The sequence below is a fragment of the Amblyomma americanum genome, chromosome 8 (genome assembly GCF_052857255.1).
Source record: "Amblyomma americanum isolate KBUSLIRL-KWMA chromosome 8, ASM5285725v1, whole genome shotgun sequence".
NCBI classification, from domain to species: domain Eukaryota; kingdom Metazoa; phylum Arthropoda; class Arachnida; order Ixodida; family Ixodidae; genus Amblyomma; species Amblyomma americanum.
Window position 1 is genome coordinate 74,742,677 of NC_135504.1, and position 11,784 is coordinate 74,754,460.

Below are 11,784 nucleotides of genomic sequence, written 5' to 3' on the forward strand. Positions count from 1 at the left end.
GATTTATGCTGCTTTCCTCTGTGAAAGCACTGCTCACGTGTGTGGTTAGCTCAGCACAGTTGCTGTGACAGAGCAATTAAATTACACTCGAGCTTGCTGAACATAATGGTGTGTACGACTATTGTGTGTCAACTTAAATACAAACAGGATGCTTCAAACACACATGTAATAACTAGCCGCCGTGGTGGCTCAGTGGTTATGGCACTCGGCTGCTGACCCGAACGACGCGGGTTCGATCCCGGCCGTGGAGGTCAAATTTTAATGGAGGCGAAACTCTAGAGGTCCGTGTACTGTATGGTATCAGTTCATGTTAAAGAACCCCAAGTGGTCAAAATTTTCGGAGCACTTCTCTACTGCATTTCTCATAGCCTGAGTTGCTTTGGGACGTTAAACCCCCATAAATCAAACCAAACACATGTAATAATTGTAGATGGGGAAAAGCAGATGCAGGTTGTTATCACATAAGAGCAGTAATTATACTTTAAGGAGGGACGTGGCTTTCAGTAAAAAAATTTATATTTCTTCATGTATATACATGAAAATTTTTGAGCATATTATAACTAATTTTATGACCACTGTCGAAAAATTTCACTGCTATACAGCCGAGCCCAATTATAACAGCTGAGTTGTAACGAATGCTCGCTTATTACGAACGAGGGCAATGTCACTGTCAAAATATGTATTAAGGCTATGGAAGAGCATCTCAGATAAAACGAACAACCTTGGCCACACCACTCGGTTATAACGAACGAGGAGGCACTGTGAACTCGCCCCCAGAATCGAAAAACAGGTGCATCCGCCAGCACACAGACCGAGCAACATCTCCCAGCTCCTGTGATTTCCTCCCAAAAAAGTGTCGACCCCATTAAAATGGCTGTGGTTTAGCTCTGGTTAAACCTGGAGTGACGCGATAGCTACAGTTGGCTGAGTGGAACTTGCTCAGTCGAATTGCAAAGTCAGTCTTTCGCCGCTCCGTTTTGCTGGGCGTTCCTTCTTCATCTTCGTCCCTGGGTGTGGATTCACTCTTTCCCCCTCTCCACTCTCCCCCCCCTCCCCCTGTTTCACCGGCGCGCTGTGCCACCGGCAGCTTCACCGCACCACGTGACCAACCACGTGCCCAGCCACGGCGCCGCCACGGTGGCCACACTGAAGGCTCAAAATGCCAGCGTAATGTAGCTATTGCTACAAAAAAAACATAAAAGAGGTGGAATTGAAATTGCAGTTAACCGCTAGCTAAGCACACCCATACAGGCTAGAAGTTAAATTTGTCCCTGAGTATGTACTGGCTGGGCAAAACGTTTAAAGTGGAAGCAGAAGCATGTTAAGATCAAAACAGGGACAGTGTTGGAAGCGAAACTACTGCACACGCCCGGTCATCAACCAACGATAGCAATATCATGTTTGAATACCTTGGTATGCCTGCTGGCCCATACGGTCACGTGGCATACGTGAGCGACTCAATCGGATCTCTGCCTTTTGCGCTGCTGCATGTGCAGGAAATGTGCAGACAGCAGCTAGTCTGCGTCATCCTTGTGTAGAGCGGTCGAGCAGTGCACGCCGATCACTGAAAACAGAAATCGGACAGTAGCTGATGGTTTTCAGTTAAAGCACTAGTTGCCACATGCTTTTTACATCTATGCGGTCTTCCTCCATGCAAAGGTTGCTTCAGGAACATAGTAACTGCAGCCAGGTGTTGTTTTATTTGCAGTCCAGTGCACTGCTTGTGCGCTTTACACCAGGGTGGTGCATACGGTATGTTCTGCATGCACATGTGCTACGGTCACTTCATCGTTGCGTCCTTGCAACTTAGTTGAGGACTGAAACAAAGATGCCGACCTACCACCCCCGTTGCCGTGAACGCCTCAATTACTATGGGTATTATGACGTCCCTAGAGATGTTTGTCTACAGCAAGGTACTCGGCCAGGAGAATAGGGCCGCACTGGAGAGCTCAGAAAAAGTTTGATAGGGTCTGATTTGAAAAAACAGATTTGCACAACAAATTTTGTAAAGAAATGAATGCCACTCTTATCTGACTATGTTTTGGCTGTAATAGGGCAAATCCGCTTACTATGAACTTCGGATACGACAAACGCAACCCGTGTGACAATCCAATTGGTCATAAGTGGGCTCGAGTGTATCTCCACAAAATTGTTTTTTAATACAGTCAAGCTCACTTATAATGGCCACAGTTATAACAAATGCTCACTTATTATGAACGAGAGCTGGAACGAGAGCTGGACTGTCATCAAAATATGTATTAAGGCAATGCATACAGTGAACACCTGTAGCTGCACAGCTCTGTTATATCGAACAAGGAGGCTCTTTAAACTTGGCCGCACCATCAAAAACCACAGCTTCCTGCAGGAACGGAGAGTTGCAAGCATCTCCTAGCCTCCTTGTCACCCACCCCCTTTTCTATGGAAATTATGTGGTGACCCAAAAATGCAAAACCAATAAAAATGAACAATACAGGACATGCAGAGTGCCAAAAAAAGTATTTACCAGATGTAGCTGTTCTTCCCAAGCAACCCTTCACAACCAGTCATTAATTTAGCAGCCACGGTGGTCAGTTCACTCACAATCTGGTGGGCAGGTTGTGATGACGCCACAAGGTCGCGTGGCCTAGGTGGCCCACCTAGTTGCTTCTGCAGGGATTTTTCACTCACGACAACAACGCTGGATTTTCTGCAGAATGGGAGGAAGCCTTAACACTTATGCATTAAAACGGATGCCTTGAAAGGTGGCGTTTAGCGCTGATGGAAAGTACAGTAAGCTTCACATTGGTAGCTTTCTGTGCACAAGCATGAACGGCAGTGACCAGTGGTCACCATTTGTCATCGAACCAAAAATTTTGTGTGAAGCTTGACCTTGAAGGTGAGCTTTTCACCAGGCTGGCCAAGGCAACCTTAGCAAAGCTGGAAAAATAAAATAAATATTGCCGCAACTGGGTTTCGAACCTGCGACAACGCAAACAGATCAGCTTCACTGGCCACTACACGAAAGCACTACGATATCACGGCAGCTGCAACTCACTATCCAACTGTGCATTGCACGCTGTTGTCTTTATCAACTTCCATCTGTGCACAAAGGTGTGAAGATTGAATGAAACATGCTTTTTAATCGTGCTTTCAGGTACGTGGCGTTGGTGTCCACCTGCAAAAAAACTGCTGGCTTGGTGACCTTGGCCAAACCTAGCATAGCAATAGCCCACCATAGCCAAACCGTGCATAGCATTGCCAAGCATGTTTAGCATAGCATACCTCTGACCACCCATGGTCACCCTGGTGGACATGACTGTTGAGTACCAATACCAACCACTAGGTGTCGCCCATAGTCAAACATCCGACTGCTATGGGAGCACATGGCAATACACCAAATCAGGGGGTACAGGGTGATATGGGATGGGCGTCGTTCGAGAGCAGAGAGGCCAGCAGTAAGATAGCATTTGAGGAGCGATTGAAAGAAATGGGGAAAAGCAGTGGGCTAGGAAAGTTTTCAGATACGTGTACATGAGGAATGTTGACACGAATCGGAGAAAGTGAAATAGAAAATAGGCAAGCAAGTATCTGGACAGCAGTAGGGGGCCAAATCAGCAAAGGTTAAAGAAACAGGGAGAGCTCTGTGGAAACTAGGGATGCTGACGAAATCGGCGCTGGGAACATACAGGATCTTTAAGCAGGAGATTGCCAAAGAAAATATCTATGATAATTGTAGGGGAAGCTCTTTGTTGTTTGAGGCCAGGACTGGAGTTTTGCGGACTAAGACATATAGAGTCAGGTACCACGAGATAGACACGTTGTGCGTTGTGTGCGAAGAGGAGGAGGAAACAGCTGAACACTTGATTCTTTTCTGTAAAGGGCTTCACGCTGCCGTGGAAAGCAGCGGGGCTGATTTACCCAAGGCATTGGGGTTTAAGGACAGTGTAGGGAAAGTAGATTTTAAGCGGGTAGAAATAACCAAGCGAACGTTATATGATTGGTGGCTAAAATCAAGAGAAGAGTAAAATTTCATGTCATATGGCTATGTGGCTTGAGCCACCGCCCAAATTAAAAGATTCAGCCTTATCCATCCAGCCATCCATTCGACGGCGCATCGAGTTGCAGCGGAAAAGGAAACAACGTCAACATGAAGGGATTCGCAATTTTTAGCGCCTATAGGCGGCATCGTCATCATGGAGAATGGAGCGGTGATGGAGGTGCCAAGGAAGGCCACGCACATGCAGCTCCTGGCCCTGTTTTTTTTGTCGAAGCGATTCTGCCGCTCACTAAAGAAACACGGAGTGTGTAGTGGAGGATGAGACACCTTTTAATGCCAGCCATGTGATCCACTGACCGCTTGAAACCATACAACACAAAGGAAGGCAGCAGGCGACGTAAGCGTTTGCATGTGCCTCTTTTTGGTTCTAGGTTGCATTACTTTGCGAAGCAAATTTTTTTACCTGAATGGCTAACTATAGGTGCAGACAGTCCAATATCTTTCAGTATCGCCAGATATCATATGAAATTCTCTATGCCTATTCTATTACAAGGTTATACTTCCACTGTGCGTGCAGATAAATTTTATGCTCCAGTCGCACACATTTTCTCCTGTGTGCTGTATGTATGTGGCGTGGACAATCTAGTGAACAAAAATTTTATCAGAAGAAACTGAGCTCTGCTGATGGGTTCGGACTGTATGTCGTAAATTACAGTGATAAGCCACGTCTGGAACTAATGCACTGTCTTAACCTTGTCCTATCTACAAAACTTATGAACACGATAATGAGCGTGAAATACAGAACGTTTTGTAAAACATTACTGTGCACAGCGGTCTGCTACATTTAAGTGTTTCATGAGCAGCACGGTTAAAACATCTTCGACTCTTCACATTTAGGCCACACCTTTAAAACACATATCTGCAACCCCCCCCACCCCAGCTGGCTTGTGCTTTTTTATTATTTTTTTTTGCATTCTTGACACCATGTTGTAAAAGCGCGCAGATATCTGTAGCGACGACACGGTGCCGGCCTTTAGCCATGGTCGCACAGGGTTCAGATGCTGTCATAAAACTCCGGACTGAGGAACGCCGTAACCGGTTGCACTGTGGTGGCTAACTAACCGAGATAACGCTAGAAATAATCTTTCTAGACGTGCTCACTGTATACGCCATGAGCGCTGCCTGTAAGGGCGCCACTGAAATTCCTCTCGCAGCTGATTCTAAAAACAGGCGAGGTCCGCTGGCCGCGTTGCCGGCTTGTCGCGGCCACAGTGGTTCAAGTTATTGGCTGAGAGTTCATCTTCATATTTTCCAGTGAAGGATACTTCTGAAGCTGCAGAAATAGAGGTAGAGATAGACCGGCGCTCAATGAGAGTGGTCGCATCTTCGACGCCGCTGCAGTATGGCGAGACCACTGTGTGTGTATGCTAAGTGCAACCGTAAACCACGGATGGAATGTCTTGCCTGTAAATTACCACACCAACAAGAAACCTAACCTTTTGATGCAATTACCGAAGACTTTTGACGAAACTGTGCGATGCTGGCTAAAACTATATTCATTATTCAGTGACACCACCGCAACCCGGTCAGTTAACCGACGCCTGAGCGGACCGAAATAAAGGTGGTGAAGGAAAAACGATCACCTTTTGCACTGCTTTTAGGGATCCATCACCGATGTGCTCGTTTTGAAAGCACTGCATGATATGGCACTGGTGCTAAACATAATATGCAAGAACACTTAGCGAAGCAGCTATAGCGTTTGTTTTCATTTGCTTGCCGCGCTAGCAATAAGACATTATTAAAAAAAACACCGTAATTAACTTTTAAAATATCTAGTTTTCTATGGCAATTCTTCAATGTAACTAGTGCACTAGAGGTAATATTGTCGGCATAACGTATGCTGTAGCCTTTGTCACTCGGGGCTTCTTGGCTGAGAAGTAAAACAAAATTCCAGTAATTAACAAAATGCTAGCTTGAGTTCTCGCTCGTTTTCGTTATACATTTAGCAACTAAAATATTTCTGAGGAGGCTAACAAACCTGTAAAATTTAACCACCTTGGTGGCTCTAAAATATTTCCGAGTGGGCTAACAAACCTTCAAAAATTACCCACCTTGGCAGCATGGCGGCTTTGGCATTTCACCGCCGATATCGCCACCTTAAACAGAAAGAGTGACAAATGACAAAACAGAGCCCTGCGGCATGCCCATTTCAACAGGGCGGGACATGGAGAGAGCCCCTGAAACGCAAATATGCACCCTGCGCCCACTCAAAAAGCCCTGGACATGGCACAAGAGACGCCCACTCACCCGTGGCTACTGAGCCCAAAGCCATGGGATCAAATGCTGACCACTGCGACCTCATCTTGATGGAAGTGGAATGCAAAAACATTCCCACGGTGTGCAATGCCAGCGCACGTTAAAGAACCTCGGATAATCCAACTTAATCCGAACCCCTCTGCTACTCCATCCTTCAGAGTCCATGTGTGGTTTCGGGGTGCTACACCTCACATATATTTAGACCACTTTTCCCTCACTAAAATATGTTTGAACAATTAACACAGAAGAAAAAAAAAACAAAATGAAATCACTATATTTTGGGAATGTTAGTCCTCCCCAACCAAAAGTATTGCAAGCAAATAGGTCAGCGTGCCAGTATTGCAAGCAAACAGGACAGCGTGCCCTAATTGCGCATGAAGGAAAGTCGTGATTTCCAAAGCTAAACCTGCCTCTGATATTAATAGCATGCTTGTCCAATTATCACTGTAAACCGTAAACCCTGCATATGGTGGCACATGCATGTGCGGAGAGTTTGAGAGAGAGGCGTAAGCAAATGGCTAGCAAGCAGTAGCAACAAGCCAGAGCAGCAGGCAGCAAGCCAGCGGGAGCAGCCCCGTCACTGCTTTGCCAGAGCGACAACAGGCGGCGCAGCCAGCACTGGGCTCATGGCATATGCGACCACTGCATTCGAATCAGTTTATTCCCAGTCCACAGCTCCAAAGTGCTTTCAATTTTAGTACTTAGGGGAATTGTGCAGACTCAATTCATCTCACATTGCAAGATTTATGCACTGTGGACACTACACTAACGTTTGCTTTCCATTTTTTGCATCTGCACATCCATTGCGCGAAGGGTAACTGTTTGCGCTGCGAACGCTGATCACCGGTTGACCGGATCGGAAAAAAAACGCATGGGGGGAACAAAATAGCTAAACACGAAGCAAAACCATGAGCCAACCAGACCAAACTAATGGTTTTGAACATCTACTCGGTTTAACTATGTTAAAATCCTACCACTTCTTCTTTTTTTCGCAAAGCACAAAGTTTGGTTTCGGATTTCAGTGATGCAGTCACATCAAAATTCTTTGCAAAAAATTAACATTCAAAAATTTTTTTAAAAACACGAATGTCTTGACCCGCTCTATGGCTTCAAGAGTGCAACAAAGCAAACGGGATCAAAATAGATAAAACAATTGTGAAGAAATGTGCTTCACAATGTAAGCATCTAGTTAGTAAAATGAAACGGAGAAAGATGCCGATTGTTTGAGTGTTTCCTCGCAATGCACAGTCACCATTAGAAGTACCACCAAGCACCGGGCGATGCCTCTCTTGCTTTGCGCATTGGAGTGATTGGCACACGATGAATTACAGGGCGAACAAAAGAAATGGGGACAAAAGGTCCAGGCGAACTTTCAGTGACGATTGTTGGATTAAATACAGGGTTTGACAACATCTCATCTGGTTGGCTAATACTGTGTTTACATGATTGTAAGTTGACCTATTTTTTTCAATTCGAAAATCCAAAGTGGGGGGTCAGCTTACAATCGAGACAAAAGCATGACACAATAAATAAAGGCAAGATAAACGAGATATCAGGCATGCTACAGTGTGGTTGTATTTTTGCTGCGTGGCTCCCTTGCATTGCTCTTGGTGCTGGCCTTGAGGAGGAGGAGGAGGAAAAACTTTATATTTGATATTAAAATGTGTGCAGCAGCTGCTGTGTCAACACACAGAACTGGCATCGCCTCCCCGTGCGCAGCGGCCAATGGTGGCCGTCGATAAGCAGCAAACCAGCACCCCCCTCCCCCCTCTTCCACTCCCCACAAGTGGCTGCAGATTGAGGCTGCTGATAAGCGGCGGGGACCCAATAATTAATTCGTGTTGTACTCCTAATATGCGTCCTCCAAATTTTTTTTTTTTTTTACTTTCTACTCTGTACTCGGCGCTCAAGGGAACGTCGATAGCTGATGGAAGGGCCGCTGTTCCAATCGCGGCGGCACCGCCACTCGGAAAGGTGGCAGCGCCAGGAGTGTCGGTAGCTGACGGAACAGCCAACGCCGCTCATGCGTAGTTTCTCTTTGGCTCTGACGCAGTTGACTACTGCCGGCCGCGTTTCATGTTTTTAAAGTAGTGCTTCTTCAGTCGTCATTTGTGATCTGGGTCCGGTAAGTGACCGGTGCTCGTCCACGGCTACATTCAAGATGGCTGTCATTCTTTACCCCGAAGAAACGAACAACTGCGCTCCGGGGCACAAGTTCGGCATTTGCAACGGGTGATACAAATGTGGCAGCTGCAGCGAGGCAAAATTTTCAGCTTTTCCACGCGATGTAACTGTTTGCAAAGTGCAGTATTTCGCTAAACAACGACGCGATATGGGACCGCAGCAGCGATCACGACGGCAGTGCTAGTTGGACGATGGCGCAAGTGTGAACGAGTTGTCCAGTGACTAATAATCTTTCACTCGAGTCTGTCTGTCTTTCTTGTCTTGTGTTTTTTACGCTGTTTTCCTACAGTAACAAATTTTCGTTTTGGAATGTGCCCACGGGCACGCCCGTGCATGGCAGCAGATAGCGGCTGGCGATAAGCGTCGGCCGCAAGATAATGCTATCGCGTTCTATTAATAAAGGCCAAGCTTAAAGACCTCCAAGTTTTTTTTTCTGAGATGTGATATGGGGGTTTGACTTACAATCATGTAAATACGGTAAGTTCGTGTCAAAAAGAAAACAGGAATGCCAACCTCTACCATACCTTACCGACGTTAACAACCAATGTTAAGAATTGCCTTTGGTCAGCCTGTGCCAGGCTTGTGGTTGTCCAGTGGTTGCGACCAATGTGCCACAGAGCAAAGCAAAAAGAGTTGTGTTTCTGATCACAGCGGCCGGGATTTTGAAAACAAGCCTGAGCACAAGCACTCTTACCAATCACATTGCCAAGTTCTGTCATATTTCAGGCTGTGTAGTCAATAGCGCTTAGCGGCCCCTAGGCTACCCTGGCACACCCTGGAAATGGACAGCCGACATGGTGCTAGCACTGGACCAAAGCTTGGAACAGTCTAAGCACCCAAAATTACTTTGTGAAGACATGGTCTGCTACCCTTCAGCTAAGAATGGTGGTGACACTGATCTCTTAGCTCTTTGATAATACCGCCTTCAATACTCCCCTTAGGTCCACGTTAGCCCCAAACTTGGAGCAAGCTGACTGTCGCGCCACTTTTAGCATTCAGATAAACTGTAAAGGGTGTCAAAACATGCACGTGGTGAAAAAATTCAGGGGGGCACTTTGTTGACCTAGAGTGCTCTGAGGCGAAAGCCTTTAGCACGGTGTTGCTGCTTATGTCACTGATGTGTGGTTAAGATGTTAAGTACACAATTGTTTGTGAATCTCAAATGCTGGAGACACTGGAGGGTGTTTGGGAGGCATCCGTCTGATTCGACGCCTTTCCGCAAACACTCTCCAGCGTCCTAGACAAGGAGAACTGCATATGTGCTGGCAGGAAGTAGAGTAGTCGTTAGCACGCTCGGCTGCGGAACGGAAGAATGCCGGTTCGAATCCTATCGTGCACAAAGATTTTTTTCTTACCTAGTTGCTGAAGAGTGTAACAGACGGCCAGGGTCATGGCTGCGGGTATGAGCCATTAAAGGCTTTCGCCTTAGAGGAGAGTTGCAAAGGGCCACCAGTAGTCAATTACAAGGCTCACAGTGCTCTCACCTGCTGAAGCTGGCCAAAGGTCATGCCCATATTTTTCATTACTGTGGGTTTCGTAGCTGTAGCCGTTAAAAAACTCTAGACAGACTCACTCTTCCACAACCAGTTTTCCACTGTGGTCATGAACCTGCGCTATATAGCGACTGCTCTGACCCTTTGGTCACTTTTGTTGTGATGAAAGAACAAGAATGGGCTGGGGCATATTTGGCAGGTTCTCTCGGATCATGAATGGCAGTTTACCAATATCCCTCAGGAGAAAAAGTGTATAACAGCTGTATCTTACCAGTACTCACCTATGGGGTAGAAATGCGGAGACTAACGAAAAGGTTCAGCTGAAGTTAAGAACAACGCAGCGAGCCATGGAAAGGAAAATGATAGGTGCAATGTTGAGAGACCGGAAGCGGGCAGAGTGGGTGAGGGTACAAACGCGGGTTAATGACATCCTAGTCGAAATCAAGAGAAAGAAATGGGCTTGGGCAGGGCATGTAATGCGAAAGCAAGATAACTTCTGGACCTCAAGGGTAACGGAGGATTGCATGGATTACAAGAGAAGGGAAGCATAGCAGGGGGCGGCAGAAACTTAGGTGGGTGCATGAGATTAAGAACTTATAGAGTGGCCGCTGCTGGCACAAGATGGGGTTAACTGGAGAGAGATGGGAGAGGCCTTTGCCCTGCAGTGGGTGCAGTTAGGTTACTGCTGCTGATGATGATGATGTGCACACTGCAAGGACACCCAAGGAGGCCATGAGAAATGTGCAAGGGCTGTAGCAGTGAGGGAAGGGAGGGCCTGGAGCAACAACCCCTCCCTTCACAATAGTTTTGCCACATAGTAGTGATGGCAGTCCAGGAAGACAGCAAAATGTGGTTCTAAAGGAAAACTGTTTAATGGGCTGACCTGCGCCCACAATGCACTGAATGACTCTGCAGCCGCGAAAGCAACAAGCGTGCTCAGCGGTCATCGAACAGAATCCCCGCCGCTGTCGGCCGTGCTCAATCTAAAGCTGATAGCAATCTTTCAAAATATGGCTTGCAAAGTTACTTCAACAGTCTGGAACAACCTAGAACCGGCTCCGCCTGGATGCACTCAATCGAGATAAATATGGTCACGTCTTGGATCACAAACAATGCGATAAAGCCGCATGCTGGCACCTTTGAAGAATGAACAAACAGTACACAGATTCGCGACAGTATGCGCCAACACTACATGCGGTAAAACTGCATTTTCGTCTGACATTGGGCAACCCCCATGACAATTTTTGTTTAGTTCTGATGGATTCCAACATAAGGCAAGCATAGCAGGCAGTGGCAGAATGAGTTTAGGAAGTTTGTGGGGACAAGGTGACCACAGCCAGGACAGGACAGGGTTAAGTGGCGATCAATAAGGGAGAGCCCTTTGTCCTGCAATGGGTGCAGTTGGGCTGATGATCAGTTCAGAGTGCTTCAGAGAAACTTTCAGTGGCATGGCTTGAGCACAGGTGCAGTGAGCCTTCACATAGCTCGGCTATGAGTTCCAGAACCACACAACAGTGCCATTTTACTTGTACAGTACTGCAGGCATTGCGGGACCAGGGTGTGGAAGAGCCTTATGTGAAAATACTGGAAGATATCTATAACAACTGCACAGCTACCATAGTCCTCCATAAAGTCCGCAATAAAATTCCAATAAGGAAGGGTGCCAGGCAGGGAGACACGATCTCACCGTTATCCACCGCCTGTTTACAGAAGGTATTCCGATACTGAATTGAGAACAGTTGGGGATAAGAGTAAATGGAGAATACCTAAATAATCTGCAATCCGCTGATGACATTGCTTGGCTAAGTCACTCTG